The sequence below is a fragment of the Symphalangus syndactylus genome, chromosome 16, assembly GCF_028878055.3.
Source record: "Symphalangus syndactylus isolate Jambi chromosome 16, NHGRI_mSymSyn1-v2.1_pri, whole genome shotgun sequence".
Taxonomy (NCBI): Eukaryota; Metazoa; Chordata; class Mammalia; order Primates; family Hylobatidae; genus Symphalangus; species Symphalangus syndactylus.
Window position 1 is genome coordinate 86,894,815 of NC_072438.2, and position 18,040 is coordinate 86,912,854.

The 18,040-nt window shown below is 39.9% G+C and overlaps 1 protein-coding gene across 3 annotated transcripts in view; it reads right to left on the reverse strand.

Moving 5' to 3' along the window:
* The window catches only part of FBXL7 (F-box and leucine rich repeat protein 7), a 440,078-nt gene that overhangs the window by 123,305 nt on the left and 298,733 nt on the right, over nucleotides 1–18,040 (reverse strand). The gene's annotated exons all lie outside the window — the stretch shown is intronic.

The window sequence follows — 18,040 nt, forward strand, 5'->3', positions numbered from 1 at the left end:
TGGAACATTTTTTTAATTCTACCATTAAAAAAATTTTTTTTACAATGCAAAAATTGTTTTTATTTCCATGTCATAAAAACCAAGTTTTTTTTTTTTTTAATATATATATACTTTAAGTTCTGGGATACATGTGCAGAATGTGCAGATTTGTTACATAGGTATACATGTGCCGTGATGGTTTGCTGCACCCATCAACCCATATTTTACATTAGGTATTTCTCCTAATGCTATCCCTCCCCTAGCCCCCCGACCCCAACAGGCCCTAGTGTGTGATGTTCCCTTCCCTGTGTCCATGCGTTCTCATTGTTCAACTCCCACTTATGAGTGAGAACATGTGGTGTTTGGTTTTCTGTTCCTGTGTTAGTTTGCTGAGAATGGTGGTTTCCAGCTTCATCCATGTCCCTGCAAAGGACATGAACTCATTCTGTTTTATGGCTGCATAGTATTCCATGGTGTATATGTGCCACATTTTCTTTATCCAGTCTATCATTGATAGGCATTTGGGTTGGTTCCAAGTCTTTGCTATTGTGAATAGCACTGCAATAAACATATGTGTGCATGTGTCATTATAGTAGAATGATTTATAATACTTTGGGTATATACCCAGTAATGGGATCGCTGGGTCAAATGGTATTTCTGGTTCTAGATCCTCGAGGAATCGCCACACTGTCTTCCACAGTGGCTGAACTAATTTACACTCCCACCAACAGTGTAAAAGCGTTCCTATTTCTCCACATCCTCTCCAGCACCTGTTGTTTCCTGACTTTTTAATGATGGCCATTCTAACTGGTGTGAGACGGTATCTCATTGTGGTTTTGATTTGCATTTCTCTAATGACTAGTGATGATGAGCTTTTTTTCATACGTTTGTTGACCACATAAATATATTCTTTTGAGAAGTGTCTGTTCAAATCCTTTGCCCACTTTTTGATGGGGTTTTTTTTTCTTGTAAATTTGTTTAAGTTCTTTGTAGATTCTGGATATTAGCCCTTTGTCAGATGGGTAGATTGCAAAAATTTTCTCCCATTCTGTAGGTTGCCTGTTCACTCTGATTATAGTTTCTTTTGCCATGCAGAAGCTCTTTAGTTTAATTAGATCCCATTTGTCAATTTTGGCTTTTGTTGCCATTGCTTTTGGTGTTTTAGTCATGAAGTCTTTGCCCATGCCTATGTCCTGAATGGTACTGCCTAGGTTTTGTTCTAGGGATTTTATGGTTTTAGGTCTTATGTGTAAGTCTTTAATCCATCTGGAGTTAATTTTTGTATAAGGTGTAAGGAAGGGGTCCAGTTTCAGTTTTCTGCATACGGCTAACCAGTTTTCCCAACACCATTTATTAAATAGAGAATCCTTTCCCCATTTCTTGTTTTTGTCATATTTGTCAAAGAGCAGATGGTTGTAGATGTATGGCATTATTTCTGAAGCCTCTGTTCTGTTCCATCAGTCTATATATCTGTTTTGGTACCAGTACCATGCAAGACAAGGGAGGCCCTCCCTCGCCACTCCTATTCAATAGTATTGGAAGTTCTGGCCAGGGCAATCAGGAAAGAGAAAGAAATAAAGGTATTCAAATAGGAAGAGATGAAGTCAAATTATCTCTGTTTGCAGATGACATGATTGTATATTTAGAAAACCCCATCATCTCAGCCCAAAATCTCCTTAAGCTGATAAGCATCTTCAGCAAAGTCTCAGGATACAAAATCAATGTACAAAAATCACAAGCATTCCTACACACCAATAATAGACAAACAGAGAGGCAAATCATGAGTGAACTTCTATTCACAATTGCTACAAAGAGAATAAAATACCTAGGAATACAACTTAGAAGGATGCGAAGGACCTCTTCGAGGAGAACTACAGACCACTGCTCAAGGAAATAAGAGAACACAAACAAATGGAAGAACATTCCATGCTCATGGGTAGGAAGAATCAATATCATGAAAATGGCCATACTGCCCAAAGTAATTTATAGATTCAATGCTATCCCCATCAACCTACTACCAACGTTCTTCACAGAATTAGAAAAAAACTACTTTAAATTTCCTATGGAACCAAAAAGACCCTGTATAGCCAAGACAATCCTCAGCAAAAAGAACAAAGCTGGAGGCATCATGCTACCTGACTTCAAACTATATACTACAAGGCTACAGTAATTTTTAAAAATTTTTTAAAATTTTACTTTAAGTTCTGGGATACACGTGCAGAATGTGCAGGTTCGTTTCACAGGTATACATGTGCCATGGTGGTTTGCTGAACCTATCAACCCATCATCTAGGTTTTAAGCCCTGTATACATTAGGTATTTGTCCTAATGTTCTCCTCCCACTTGTCCCATTTCCCCACAGGCCCCAGTGTGTGTTGTTCCCCTCCCTGTGTCCATGTGTTCTCATTGTTCAACTCACACTTATAAGTAAGAACATGTGGTGGTTTGTTTTTCTGTTCCTATGTTAGTTTGCTGAGAATGATGGTTTCCAGCCTCACCCATGTACCTGCAAAGGACATGAACTCATTCCTTTTTATGGCTGCATAGTATTCCATGGTATATATGTGCCACATTTTCTTTATCTAGTGTATCACTGATAGGCATTTGGGTTGGTTCCAAGTCTTTGCTATTGTGAATAGTGCTGCAATAAACACATGTGTGCATGTGTCTTTAGAGTAGAATGATTTATAATCCTTTGGGTATATACCCAGTAATGGGATTGCTGGGCCAAATGGTATTTCTGGTTCTAGATCCTTGAGGAATCGCCACACTGTCTTCCACAATGGTTGAACTAATTTACACTCCCACCAACAGTGTAAAAACGCTCCTATTTCTTCACAGACTCACCAACATCTATTGTTTCCTGACTTTTTAATAATTGCCATTCTGACTGGTGTGAGATGGCATCTCATTGCGGTTTTGATTTGCATTTCTCTAGTGATCACTGATGATCAGCTTTTTTTCCTAAGTTTTTGGCCACATAAATGTCTTCTTTTGAGAAGTGTCTGCTCATGTCCTTTGCCCACTTTTTGATGGGGTCATTTCTTTTCTTGTAAATTTGTTTAAGCATGGAACACTGTTATTGGCTGAATTGTATTGCTTCCCAAAACCATATTTTAAAGTCCTATCCCCCAGGAGCTCAGAATATGACTGTACTTGGATTTAACGTCTTTAAAAAGGTAAGTAACTTAAAGTGAGGTGTTAGGGTGAGCCCTAATCCAATATGACTTCTGTTCTTATAAAAAGAGATTAGGACACAGGTATACACACACACACAGAGAAGAGCACATTAAAATACTGGAAGAAGAGGACCATTTCTAAGCCAAGGAAAGACACTTCAGAAGAAACCAACTCTGCTGACACTTTCATCTTGGACTTTTCGACTCCAGAGCTGTGAGAAAATATATTTCCATTGTTTAAACACACAATCTGTGGTGCTTTGTTGTGGCAGCCTGAGAGACTAATAGACACACTTTAAAGATTCATCAGAACTGAATATGACCTCACAGCAAAAGTTCCCATCATCATAGAAAAGGGTGGAGAGGAGTACATCAAGCCCATGCCTATCTTACTTTTGCATCTGACCATAGTAGTTACTGATATCAGCAGGATGGTTAGTAACTGCAAAGATCATAATTTCTCATAGGCTTGTGAGCTATAAATTTAGAGATCCTTCTGCAGTTTCTTTTAACTTTGCTCGAGCATCAATTTCTGTGTTTGCCTTTGTTAGGAAAGATAGGGTAAAAATGCAGATATGTTTCTATGTCTACATTTTCTTTGATTATTTACTTGAGAGATATGTGTTAAGTGCCTACTGGGAACCAAGAACTATGCTAAACAATGAAAATACAAAATAAATAAGAGAGATCTGTCCCTTGGATTTTAGAGTTGGGAAGAGAAGGAATGTATTAAACAAACACTATTACAATTTATTATTCCATTTCAGTTTTGATAAGTATTATAAAAGAAAAATATGGTGGTAGATGAATTATAACTAACAATATAACAGCTTTCAGTGAACAAATCCAACGCAGATAAAATAAAGATGCAAATAAAAAATTTGCAATTGTGGCATTCATATTAATAGGTTCAAATCTGTATTTCATGTTTTATACTTTTTTTTTTTGAGATGGAGTTTTGCTCTTGTCACCCAGGCTGGAGTGCAATGGCAGGATCTCAGCTCACTGTAACTTCTGCCTCCTGGGTTCAAGTGATTCTCCTGCCTCAGCCTCTCAAATACCTGGGATTACAAGTATGCACCATCATGGCCGGCTAGCTTTTGTATTTTTAGTAGAGACAGGGTTTCACCATGTTGGCCAGCCTGGTCTTGAACCCTTGACCTCAAGTGATCTGCCCACCTCAGCCTCCCAAAGTGCTGGGATTACAGGCATGAGCCACAGTGCCCGCTCATATACTTTTTAATATTAAATATGGTTCGCTGATGATTATTCAATGGCACATGTTTATTCACCTTCTTGATATTGTGAGAAAGAACTAGAAAAAAATAAAAATAAGAAATAGACTTCAATTTTGAATATTTTAACCTCTATTATTTTTCAAATAAATTGAAAAAATTGAAAAAAGGATCATTGTTGTCTGATTTTATTACTGATATGTATTTAAAGTTTAAAGAAATGAATACCCCACCAAAACAGATTAGAGTTATACTTGCTGAAATACTGAGCAAAATATTTTGTGTTTTCCAAAGAAATTCTAGGACTCTGGATTCACATGTGAATGTTGCACATATAAACGACATCTGCCATTTATACATTAGGGAAAAATGTCAGGATTTGCAGCTTTGGCTGATAAAATATCATAACTCTCAGATACTGTGTTTCAAACAGGCATGTTAACATTGATTAATTTATGCAAAATCAAAGTTATTTTCAAGTTGTCTTTTCTCATCATTTGTCCTTCCATTTAGCCTAATGCCTCAGTTCTGTTTACTGTTTAACTAAATAATCTTATTCCCTCTTTTGCTGTAAACTATCACTGGTCTATCAAAATGTTTAAAGCTATTTTGTTTTCTTTAAATTGATTTGTGCTTTCTAGGAGTATAAAGCATTTATGTGCATGAATGATTATTTTAATAATGACCAGTTCTTTGAGACTGTAGTGATAATGCTTAAAGGCTAATAGCTATTGAATGTCCACTCTATATTAGGCTCAGTGCCAAAATCTTTATGTATCCCCTATCAAATTTATTCCACCTAACAACCCCATGAAGTTAATTCTATTATTGGTCTTCTCTTTTACTTTTTGTAGAAAGAAATACATTTTAGGGAGGGAAAGCAATTAGGATTTCAATCCAGGTCTGTTGGATCCCAGCTTCTGTGCTTTTAACCACAGTGATCATTTCCTAATTAAGCAAGTGGAACGATAACCCCTGAAGGAGTCTGCAAGTTCAAAGGCATGGGGATTTCCCACAGGCAATCCCAAAGTTCAACGTTCAAATAACCATCTGGGTAAGGTATCCAAAAAATAGGCACACACCATCCTGCTTGAGAACAGGCAAGTCCATAGATGTTTGTGATATGCAGACATTGATGCACAACCTTTTTTTTTTTTAGGTTTAGCAACTTCCCATGATGACGATTGGTGGAGACCACTAGCAAGAAAATATTCCTGCAGAGTTAAATCTATGACATTGGTTTAATATCAAAGTAGGGCAGTTCCTTCTGCTGAGTTCCACTTAAGGAAAATGACTGGGGTTTGGATGGTTTGTTGGGTAAAAATAATAGCCAGTTGTCTTCAGAAATTCAGGATGGGCAAAATGATATATTTAGTGCAAGTAGACTTTTAAAAAGGTGCCCATATGAGGCCTGAAGGACAGCTATTTACAAAAAAGAATAGGCCTACATGAGCTCACGAGTCCTGCTATATTTACATTGCACACCCCGAGTCCCTGCTGTGCGTCAGGAACTGTGCAAGCACTGGCAGTCTAGCAGCGTGCAAGCCCCTGCCTGTGTGCAGAGTCCACGCTTTCACTTAAAAGGGAAACTCAAGAGAAGGTGGTCACCACTGCAAACTAGCCACTTGGGATAAATCTCTTTATACTTTATGAAGCTATAATGTGATCTTTATGCATTTGGTTCTGGCTAGGGAAAGAGAAAGGGACAGAGGTCACCGTCTTTTACTCTACCAGGTACTCAAAAACTTGTTATCAGGATACACAGTGGGAAATACACAGTCATGCCCACGGTGTTGCCTGAAGATGAGAATGGGCTAAGTCCAGGCTGAGTGTGTGGAAGAGGTTCTGGGAAAAAACCCTCATTGGCTATCACAAGTCCATGGCTAGATATGGAAGGATTTACAACTGGAAATATATGGTTTTATATATGAATTTTTTTCAGGAGCCCTTCTTATTCCACTTAAATATGAAGGCAAATTAATGTAAAAAAACATTTGACCTAGAAGAGATCTGTGGAATTTGATAAGGCACTAAGAAAGACAGTGAAGGAAATCTGAAAAATGTCCATTGCTGTCTCAACAGGAAGCAGGCAGTGGGTTAGATCACTGCCACGTACATATTTCAGCTTATTTGGAAGAAAAAAAATCATAAATTAGCCAGGCCTCAGGAGCATGTGAGTAATTTCCCGCACAGATGTGCCCCCTGCTGCTGACAGACCTGGAGAGGCAGTGTTGTCTCAACTGCCAAATCCTGGTCTACGGTCACGGGGGAAGGCAGTGGACAGGCAGAGCCCTGTCTGCCTCATAGCTCAAGCTTCACTTCACCATCTCGGAGAAGCCGCGTGATTTTCGGCTCCGGACACCCTGTAGATTTAGAGTGGATTGTGTTGCAATGTTTATTTGTTCAGACTCAGGTGTTACTTGTAACCACCGGCAAAAATATCAACACTGAATTGCTTCTGAGGGTGCCCTGCTGCTAGAAATCTGTGTAATTTGTGATTAGAAGAAGTAAGCGAGAGCTATTTCTGGAAATGATGTTTGAGAACGTGGATGTTCGTTGTATGATAACTTCCTCAGCAATGTAAAAAAAAAAAAAAAAAAAAAAAAAAAAAAGGAAAGAAAAACAACCAAAAAAACAAATGTTGGGGCAAAAGTACCTGTAGTTAGGGGGGATTTCATTAGAAACAGTTTGCAATTAAGTTCTAATCAAGAGTGCTGACTATTTAGTATTGCCAGAAACCTCCATTTCTAGTACTCTGACCTACATATCATCATCATGTGCTGGGCTTTGTCCCTGGATGATCTCTCCAGCCAGCGGGGATGGCTTCTGGCTTCTCCACAAGCTCTCTGGGATTTCTAGAATGCAGTTCTTCCTTCCCTATGGTCATCTCCTTCCCAGTGCACACAGTACAATGGGTCAGAAGAGGCACGTGGAGGATCTCTAAGAGGCAGGGTCGCCTAACTCAAAGTACCAACGTGGTGTATTTCACCATGTAGAAAGGGTCACTGTTTCTCATTATAAAATATATTACTTACTGTTTAGAAATGCAATCAGGCCAGTCATGGTGGCTCACACCTGTAATCCCAGCACTTTGGGAGGCCAAGGAGGGTGGGTCACCTGAAGTCCGGAGTTCGAGACCAGCCTGACCAACGTGATGAAATATGAAAATACAGATATTAGCCAGGTGTGGTGGGGTGCTTCTGTAATCTCAGCTACTTGGGAGGCTGAGGCAGGAGAATTGCTTGAACCCGGGAGGCAGAGGTTGCAGTGAGCTGAGATCGTGCCATTTGCACTCCAGCCTGGGCAACAAGAGCGAAACTCCATCTCAAATAAAAAAGGGAAAAGAAAAGAAAAGAAAAGAAAAGAAAAATGCAATTGTACCACAGATTTCAGAAATGCAAGAAGCCACAGGGACAGTGTGCATTTGACAACAGGGCAGCTGTCACAGCGAGTCACAGAGGGAGAAGAGAAGGCGGAGCTCAGCTGTCCACCTCACTCTGGGCTGCTGCTGCTGCATTCCCGAGGGAAGAGCTACTTCTACCTATACCTATACGTGGGCGCCCTGTCTCCTGTGGCGCATTCATCACTCCCTGATTGGGCCAGTCTATCACACTGCCCTCTGCTGGGTTAACCTCCATAAAGAACAGGATGACCTCCAAGTTGAACAGGAAAAGCCCTGTTTTATACCTGTTATCCCAATCTGATAATTATCAGAAAACCCACACTCTACACCGTGCCCCAGTGTGGAAGATTAATTCATGCTGTTGCCCTAAGGTCACCTCCCCACTCAAAATCTTTTAAATGCCTTCCCATACACTTCTGACTCCTTACTTTTGCAAACAATTTTAAAACAATAATTTATTTTTAGGTTATTGATACTATTTTTTTTTTCAGGCCATAGAAGAGATTTATTTTGTTTTTTTGTTTTTTCACTTGTCAAAGTTAATTGCAGCAGATACATGGGAAGGTAATTTTGAGATGAATCATCCACAAATTAATGAACTAAGTGCTAGCGTTTGGGGAGTTAACTTTTCTACTTTGACTAAAAAAAAACGAGTCTCAAACGACAGTCTTTAAATTACTTGAGAGAATAAAAACAACTGGCTTGTATAACCTCTAAACAAGCATACTGAAGTAGTGTCACAAAAGAGTTCAGTTTTAAATATTTCTGTTAAATTGTTCCATGTGTAGTTTAAGTCATTTTGTCCTTCTTCATTCTTATTTACTACTTTTATAAATTATAGGGTTGGATTAGATGATCTTAAAGAGCCCTGTCACTTGTAAAATTTTATTCTGTGATTATGAGGTTTTTAAGTAGGTTAAAATTTAAGAAATGTAAAGGACTATACAATAAAAATCAATCTTCACTTTTTTCTTCCTCTTTATTCATAGCCTGAGAAAGGAAGATAAGCCTCTCAGCTACTTCAATGTCCAAAGAATTCTGCAAGTTAAAATAAATTAGTAAAATTGAAGAAATCTATTTTATATCCACAGAAGTTGAGTTATTATTGTAAACAGATTCTTAAATAAATCCCATTAACTACTTAAGTTATCATAAAGAACTTAGCTTTCTTTTTAAAATCTGGTGATTAAATATACCCTTTTTTTCTGAATAGATTACTTCTCTCCTGGAACTTATTAGGCTTGATATTCAGTGACCTTAGGGGTTGAATAGGGCCTTTGGGTCCCTGTGTGGACTAGTTATAAGAAGGAAGTTTTTATAGACTTCTAAATAGTTTTTTTCAAAGAACTTTGTAATTAGATATCATTATATGCATCCACAGTGTTGACCTGGCCCTTAGGTAGATCTCAGGTTAAATCCATAAAAAAATTAAAACTCCACAAAATTAGAAAGTTAGGTTTCAATATGATATTTTAAGATAAACTCCAAATTCACAGTTAACCCAATTTAAAGAGTGTGGATATCTATTAGGGAAGAGTGAAATTTGAGGACATAAAAGAGGTAACATCCCTCCTCACTGGCCTACTGAGAGCAAGTCACATTGTGGAATCCAGCACAATGCCCTTCTCTATTCTGTCTCTATAAAGCTGTTGTGGGCAGAACTGTGCTCCCAGAAAATTCATACACTGCAGTCCCAACTTCCAGTACCTCAAAATGTGACTGTAATTGGAGACAGGGTCTTGAAAGAGGTAAGTAAGGTTATGATCTCTAAGGCAGTCATTAGCATGGACCCTGATCTAATGTGACTGGTGTCCTTATAAGAAAAGGCGATTACGACAGACAGATACAGAGAGCAGGCGAGGTGAAGACACAGGGAGAAGATGGCTATCTACAAGCCAAAGAGAGAGTTCTCAGAATAAGCCAGTCCTGCTGACATCTTGATCTTGACCCTCTGGCACCCAGAACTGTGAGAAAATATATTTCTGTTATTTAAGCCAATGGTCTCCAATCTTTTTGGCACCAGGGGCTGGTTTCATAGAAGGCAGTTTTTCCACAGTTTGGTGGAAGGGTGCAGGGGGATGGTGTGGGGATGAAACAGTTCCACCTCAGATCATCAGGCATTAGATTTTCATAAGAAATATGCAACCTAGATCCCTCACATGTGCAGTTCACAATTGGGTTCTCACTCCTGTGAGAATCTAATGCTGCCGCTGATCTGACAGGAGGCAGAGCTCAGGCTGTAATGCTCCCTCACCAGTGCTCACCTACTGTGCAGCTTGGCTCCTAACAGGTCATAGATGGGTACTGGTCTGCAGCCTGGGGGTTGGGGACCCCTGATTTAAGCTACCTAGTGTGGAGTACTTTGTTAGGGCAATCTCAAAACTATTAATAATATAATGGTCAACTGTAAAAATTTTATTTATTTATTATTTATTTATTTTAGAGACAGGGTCTCATTTTGTTGCCCAGACTGTACTGCAGTGGCATGATCAGATCTCACTGCAGCCTCTGACTTCTGGGCTCAAGGGATACCCCTACCTTGGCCTCTGGAGTAGCTGGGACTATAGTTGTATGCCACCATGCCTGGCTAGTTTTAAAATTTTTTTGTAAAGATGGGGTCTCTCTATGTGGTCCAGCCTGGTCTCAAACTCCTGGCCTCAAGAGATCCGCCCTCCTGGGCCTCCCAAAGTGTTGGGATTATATGCGTGAGCCATTGTGCTTGGCTTATTTTAAATGTGGAGAAGTGGAGTAAGAATGCTGCAGTAAAAATATATTGCAAAATGTAAAATATCCTGGAATTAACAAATACTATTAAGGTATAAGATTAATTACTTTAATATTTGGGTCAGAAGGGACAGTCATAAATAACAGTATGTGGTGTTAAGAATCCTGTGGTTTTGGGCTCAGGCAGAAGAGCAATAGCACTTGTATGGACGTGGTTGACTGGTTCTCCTCTGAATGACACAAAGGACCTGCATGGAGTGTTCTGATGGCCGCCATGGAATGCCAGGGCCTGCCCCTCAAACATGGTGGTTCTCAGGTATGTGACCCCCTACACGTCTACTGGAGTGCCTGATTTCCTCACTTGCAGAGTCCTTGTCCTGGTAAAGGGACAAGTTTGTGAATGCAGATATCAAACAAATACAGGAGGAGGGGGGAAAAGATGCTATCAAAATTTATCATCCCTATTTTTTTCCAAAGAAAATAAGCCTCTGGGGAAAGGGCTAGGTAGGTCATCTAATAAATTTTTACATCTGGGGTTGCATGAAATGTGACACATTATAAAACATTAGAAGGAGTGCAGAGAGAAAGAGAGAGAGGGAAGAAAAGAAGAAGGGAGGGAGAATGAAAGAGGGAGATGAGAGGAAGGAAGGAGGGAGGGAGAAAGAAAGAGAGGGGAAAATATGAGTAACAAAGAATATTTAATTTGGCATAATATGTAATTTCAATCTCCAAATTCAATATGAAATTTATAGCAAGATAATCTATGCTTAGATTCATGCAAATTAACTGTGACCTCCCTTCAATTACTCATTTCTAAACTCTTCTTTTTGATTTTTAAATGCATGTAGAAGACAATGTTATATTGAAGAAGAAGACAAAGTGATGTGGGTAAACTAAGGTTGATTATGGGTGATACCAAACAATGACTCAAACTCATTGTTCCATAGGTAAGTATTATAAGATTAGGAGGTCAAGGTTATATTTATGTTATATTTAGGAACAAAATGTTGGTGAAATACTTATATTTTTTGTGGCTGATTTCCAAATCAGCTGGTCCACAGATATTCAGCAACTGTTACTATGGGTTATGTACAGATCAAAGCATTGAAGGTATGGGAAATAACTAGATGGTGCCTGTCCTCATGGGTCTCATTTTCTCCAGAGGAATGATAAATAGACATGAAATTTGTCAACAGATAAAGGAAACAACAGAGGGTAATTGGTGAAGAATGACATGGTGGGGCCAGGTGTGGTGGCTCATGCCTGTAATCCCAGCACTTCAGGAGGCTGAGGCAGGCAGATCGTCTGAGGTTGGGAGTTTGAAACCAGCCTGGCCAACATGGTGAAACCCTGTCTCTACTAAAAATACAAAAATAGCCAGGCATGGTGGCGCGCGCCTGTAATCCCAGCTACTTGGGAGGCTCAGCCAGGAGAATCACTGGAACCTGGGAGGCGGAGGTTGCAGTGAGCCAAGATCATGACACTGTACTCCAGCCTGGACAACACAGTAAGACTCTGTCTTAAAAAAAAAAAAAAAAAAAAAAAAAAGGATGGTGTAGTGGTGCTGAGAGAGAGCAGTGCTAGTTTATCAGGGAGGGTGGAGGAAGTCACTTTAAGGAGATGACATTTAAGCTGAGATGGAAAGGAGACAGCCAAGTCTGGAGAAAAAGTGTTCAAGAAAAAAGAGCCAGTGCCACTGTCCTGAGGCGGGGCTAAGCTAGCATGGTCAAAGGAGAGAGATACATGGCTAGACACTGTTTAGCGGTGAACAAACATGACAGACACAAGGGTAGACATCTGGAATCAGAGGGATGGGGGCGTCCTACAGACCCTACTTGGCCATGCAGAGAAACATGGACTTTACCTTAATTTGACTGAATTTTAAGGAGGGACCTGACACGATCTGGGTCATGCTTCTCAAAGGTCACACTGGCTACTGGGTGGAAAGTGGATTGTTTAGGGGAGAAATAGAGGGAGGAAGATCCAAAGGAGGGAAGGGATGATGGTCTCTCAGCGTGATTGTCACAGAGGAGATGGTGAGAAATACTAAGATCCAAGATAGATTTTGGAGGTAGAGCCAAGTGGGCTTGTTGATGAACTGGATGGGAGGTGTGAGGAAAAGATGAGAATTGGGGATGCTTAACCAGAAGTGTAGGGCCTTCTCTCATGTTGAAGGCTTTCTTTGTTCTACTGAGGTGAACAATACTCCATCAGACTAAGTATGCCCTGTTAACTTGAAGTCCCTAACATCTCTTGAATTTCATCGATGAAATGGAGATAAATACACATCTCTCAAAAAGTTCCTCAAATGCAGTAGAGTACTAGTAATCGTGCTGACAAACAAACCCGGCCCCCCAAAATATGGAATGAAATTATTATTGTGGACTATTTGGGGTTAGAATCTTTAGCAGTGTTAAGCAGATACAGTGAAAGACACTTTCAGAGAAGACAGCCAAAGGTAAGAGGGCCAACCTGTCCCACGTTGATGTGCACCACACACACACATACACACACACACACACACATACACACACACACACACATACTGACTCCTCCTTCAATGAATATCTATAAGGCCATAAGAGAATATTTCAAAACTCTGGCTTTCTTATTTCACCAGATACCAAGATGAAGGATTTTGCATCAGTTGATAAAAGCCTACACTGCAGAAATATTTTAACACTTTTCTAGACAAGCCATGTCTTGGCTTTTCTTGTCAAAATGAAAGCTACGCTTTTGACCCAGTGATTTTTTTTATTACACATCATTTACAATTAGCTTTCCATTAAAAGTTCTCCATATATGTGGCTCCCTTTGTAATCCTTTTAAATATAGTAGCCCTATGGACTTAACCTGTAAGTTACCATTGTCCTTTATCCTACTAAGTGGCAATGCCCCAATGAATCCCTTGTAATGATTAGTCTTATGTGTCAGCTTGGCCAGCCTATAGTATCCAGTTATTTAATCAAACACTGACCCAGGTATTACTGCAAACGTATTTTGTAGATGTGGTTAACAAACACAATCAGTTGACTTTTGTAAAGGAGATTACCCTTGATCACACAGGCAGGCCTAATGAAATCAGTTGAAAGTCCTAAGAGCAAAAGCTAAGGCTTCCCAGAGAAAAGTAAATTCTGCCTTTAGACCATAACATCAGGTCCTGCCTGACTTTGCAAACTGCTATCCTGCCCTATGGATTTTAGACTTGACAACTTCCATATGAACCCTATTGGTTATGTGTATAATACAAACAGAACTGTATTGTTTCTGTTTCTCTGGAGAAACCTGACTGACACATCCCCCAAAACAGTTGTGTTCATGTGCACCTTCTAGTAAGGTCTGTCTGACCTTCAGGTTTGGATGCAGGAACTTCCGAGGTAACTGGCTTTATGGCCTCCCGAGAGTTCTGTGATAACACCCCAGACATGGCTCCATCAAGCACAGTGGTCTATATGCACACCTCGATATGCTGAGATATGGTCTCCCGCATCCACTTTCAGTATTTACTGCTAACTGGCAATGTTGATATGTTTCACCTTATTGAGTTGTCATTTTCTCACGTACAAAATAAAGATAAAATACCTGCCTCTTTAGGTTGTTGTGAAGATTAAATGAAATAATTTACATCAAGTGCCTGGCTTGCAGGAGTTCAATCAACGTTAGTGACCATTTTGCTCCCACTCAATTTTGGGAAGAGTTGGTTTGTTTCTTTCATGAATTCCCTAAGTCTTGGCCTGTCTGTCATTCCATAGAAATTTATTATTTTCTGTTTTTCTGTTCTTCATTTATGAAGACAGAACATGCAACAGGAGTAGGCTTGCCTTCATCAGTGCTGTGCTCCTATCTTTACTGCTTGGATGGTGTCTCCCTTCATCATGTAACTGAGAAGCAAGATGAGCCTTCAGACGTGAAGCCTACTGAGATGAGGTATGAGTTCCTGCTACCCACCAGACACCTGCTTTCATATCTATCATTCTGCAGCAGACAAAATCAATCTACTTCCTCTCTCAGTATTCAGTATGATGATGCCTACATCACAATTGATATAGTCTCTGTTTTATTGTGTGTTCCACCCTGTATTTCAAGGAATCTACAAAAATGGATAAGATACTGTTATTAAAATGTTTCCTCTTTTGCTCACTTCAAGGCAGAAAACCCTTCCCAAAATCACTGTTTCCTGACCGCTTCAAAAAGAAGCTTGTGCAAGATTGCTGGACTGTGATTTTAGTAATTAAAACAACAAAATTAAAAAAAATCCAAAACACTTTATGACAGTACACATTTTCAACTGCCGAGAGTGACAGTTGGGAAGAAACACTGTGACCTAGTTGGAACTGGTCAACTTTCTCATGACCTACCAATGAAACCCCAAGAGAGTACATTTTGCCAGATGATGGAACAGACTTGCTGAGGACTTGCTGCTAATCCGTGTAGTGCTCTGTGATGACGTACTGAACAATTTTCCTCAAGCTTTTGAATTAAGACACCCTCAGCATTGTGACCTTTTTTCCTTTTTAGAAAGAGGTTTGGCAGGGCGCAGTGGCTCATGCCTGTAATTCGAGCACTTTGGGAGGCCGAGGCTGGCAGATCACCTGAGGTTGGGAGTTCGAGACCAGCCTGACCAACCTGGAGAAACCCCGTCTCTACTAAAAATACAAAATTAGCTGCGGGTGGTGGTGCATGCCTATAATCCCAGCTACTTGGGAGGCTGAGGTAGGAGAATCACTTGAACCCAGGAGGTGGAGGTTGCAGTGAGCTGAGATCACGCCATTGCACTCCAGCCTGGGGAACAAATGTGAAACTCTGTCTCAAAAAAAAAAAAAAAAAAAAAAAAAAAAAAAAAAAAAAAAGGGAGGGATTTAGGGCAGGCACCTAAAAGATCTTTTACAGCCGTTCCAATGGGAATGAGATGCAGACATGCATTCTTCCTCTGTCTGTCTCAAAGCAGGTCAGTCACTCCTGTCTATCCACAGAACTCTAGAGTCAGCTGTCTTGTATTGCAACATGCATTTTACTTGTGACAGTGCATGGACATTCTGCATTTAGATTACTGTCTCCTCAATTACACTGAGAGCTCCACTCAGCAGAGTAAAACTCTTGTTCACTCTTGTATTCAATTGCCTGGTCAGTCCTGAGCACCTGCCACCCATTTACAACTTATTTCTTGGTTGTCAGTACATAGAAAAATGTGTGATTATTTGCAATCAACTCCTGCAAAGGGGGCTGTATAAATGCACCATGTGGTACCGCAACTGCCTGGATATCATTGCACTGAATTTTTAGTCTAAGTCAGAATCCTCGTTTGCAAACAGGGAATTTCATCTTCCTCAAGGCTGACCAAAGTTAGAAAAAAAAAATGAACCTAGAACTTCGGATATAACGACGACCACATTCTCTCAGAAAGGTGGATATCTGCTGGACCTTCAAGGTTCTACTATGGGACAGAAGGCTGATGAAGCATTTGTTCAGGTCACTGTTGTCTTTTTGCCTGTGTTTGGATTTTTAAAAAGTTTTAACTTAATTTGCTTGAATAGGTAACATATTCATATAGATCATAAATGAAAAAACAAGATACACAGTGAGAAGTCTTCTTCCAATTCCATCTCTTGTCTGATCAGCAAACGCCTTCCAAGTTCACTTCTGATTAGTTTTGTGCATCCTACAGACTTTTTTTTTTACATGCACAAAGGATAAACATAAATTATTTCTGCTCCCTTTTTTGGGAAAATGTTACTTAATTTTAAAAATGTTAATTCTTCAGTGCTGAAGGAAATTCAGAGCAATGTGGAAGAACTATCAGATTCATAAGCAGAAGTTAAATTAATCCAAAGAAAAGGGGAAACTGGAGGAAAAGAAATGCATAGAGTAGAGTGCATAAGTGGCTTTTATTTGCTTTCCCAACACCCTTGAGCAAAGGGAAGAGGAGAGTCTCAGGTCAGCAGAGCGGTGGAGGGGCTTGGCAAGCCTGTGGGTGTCTGTGTGCTTCAAGACAGGTATGTTTGCTGATCAGTCTTTCCAAATAGAAAGTGTAGAGTCTGCCAGGAACATGAAGAACAATAGCAGACTGAGTGGTTTGCTACAGCTGTGGTCAGAAGAACTACGTGAAATGGCACCAATGCTCTTAATATGATGGCCATTTTGTGTTATTCCTCCCTCTCCATGTTCTCATTTTTCTTTGCTACCTCTCTTCTGTCATCTGGGCTATATTAATGGAGAAATGGGGGAGGAACCACAGCAATTATCTGGAAAATTAAGTGGAAAAAAATCCAAATTACTTTCCCCTGAAAGGTCTGGGCAAATCTAAAAGCCAGCATTTCCTATGATTGAGATGACTTCAAGTTTTCAGAACATATAATTTCTTTCAGGAGCATAAACGTACATTTTTGAAAACAAAGACGTCACAAATTTCTCGTCTAAATTGTAGACTATTACTGAAATCTGTCTTAATTTGTTTTTATTAAAATCTAGTCATTTCCAACTATCCAACATGTAACCATTCAACGAATACTGATTTTAGATCAAGGTTAAAATGCTGCATATTTTGAGCAACGTACATTCCCACAAACCTATTTTCAATACCATTACCATTGTGTGGTGCCAAGCCGAACAGCCACATATGGTTGTGCCTTGCCAGACATTTGGCCAGGGGGCCCAACTGGGGAATTGAGATTCATTCTACCACTCTGTGTGCTATGTCCTACGCAACAGGAGAGCACCAGCCTAGAAGACGGGAGATCCTATTGCTAACTGGTTTCAGAAAGCAGTACCTTCTTCCTATTCTCACAAAGGTTCTGTATGTTCTAGCCCAGTTCTGAAGCCAAGCACTTTCAAACCACAGGCAGAAACAGGTGTCACATGTTTATATAGAGAGACCACACATCACGTTCCTCTGGGAGGGTCCTACATTACAGCTGTTGATCTGGTTTAATTAGTTCTAGTGGTACTTTCATAGTTAAGCATGTTGGGACTTGATGACCTATTTTATTGGTCACCCTAGTCTTGTATGCTGTGCCCAACCTCTGTTTTCTTAGCAAGGAGATTAACCAACAAGGCAAAACTGAATCACTTTCAAAGCTACACACATGGCAAGAGCCAAGATGGTCACTCAGCTGTGTCACATTTTTTTGAAACTTACTTTGTCATTCAGACTATCTACAAATAATTGGTATTTTTTAAAGCCAGCAAAAATATATATTGGTTTATGAGAATTATGATAAATGTGCTGTCCCTTCAACTACCACTTGTATGTATGTAAAAATAAAACTCAGTTACAGTAAAGCAACCATTCTGCAGTGCTTCTCTGAATCTCCCAGTGAGTAGCTCTGGATCTCATCACGCACATTCTAAAATCCATCCCGTGCCTCCTAGTCTGTGCCTAATTTTAGCATTGACTTGGCCAACCTAATCAATACCTCAGGTTGTGGAAGGAATTCTGTAATCCTTATTGGCCTCACACAATGGATCCTGGTGAGTCCTGGATGGTGCCAAAGAGAGGGAAAATACTCCCTGCTGAGGTGCTGT